Below are 549 nucleotides of genomic sequence, written 5' to 3' on the forward strand. Positions count from 1 at the left end.
AAAATAAAATGAAGACGTTAGCATCTGATTTTCAGCTTTTTTTCTTTTCTAAAGTCACTGCTTTCTGCTGCTGACGGCTTCTGTCTGCGCGCAGCATGGTTTTTATTTTTAAAGATCGGTTTACCGTCACTGATGGTTTCTCTATATGCTCATGTTGCTTTCCAATCAAAGATGTAGCTTTCAATAGAGATTTTGGTGAGTTTTCTTTGATCCTCAGTTGAATCAGCTCTTCTCTGGCTTGTTTAAAGTCTTCTTTCCTTCCTTTTGTATTGTTTTCGTTGGCAGTTTATCCTTCAGGGTTCTGCCTGCAGCGGCTACTGGCTTTCTCTGTTGCAAGATGAGAGTAAAACACGCGTGAAAATAAGAAACGTTTACCACCTTTAATTCCAAGTTAGTTCGGTTTATATCTGTTTGATCTCTATTTGTCGTCCAATACATCGCGGTGCTTCACCAAAAAAAAACTGATACTTTTCTATACCTTATGATAAAAATTTACATTTTCAAATCTAGAATCTCTAACTAACTTTACATTATAATTTCAGACTGAGT

The sequence above is a fragment of the Trypanosoma equiperdum genome (genome assembly GCF_001457755.1).
Source record: "Trypanosoma equiperdum strain OVI genome assembly, contig: ctg_1798, whole genome shotgun sequence".
NCBI lineage: Eukaryota > Euglenozoa > Kinetoplastea > Trypanosomatida > Trypanosomatidae > Trypanosoma > Trypanosoma equiperdum.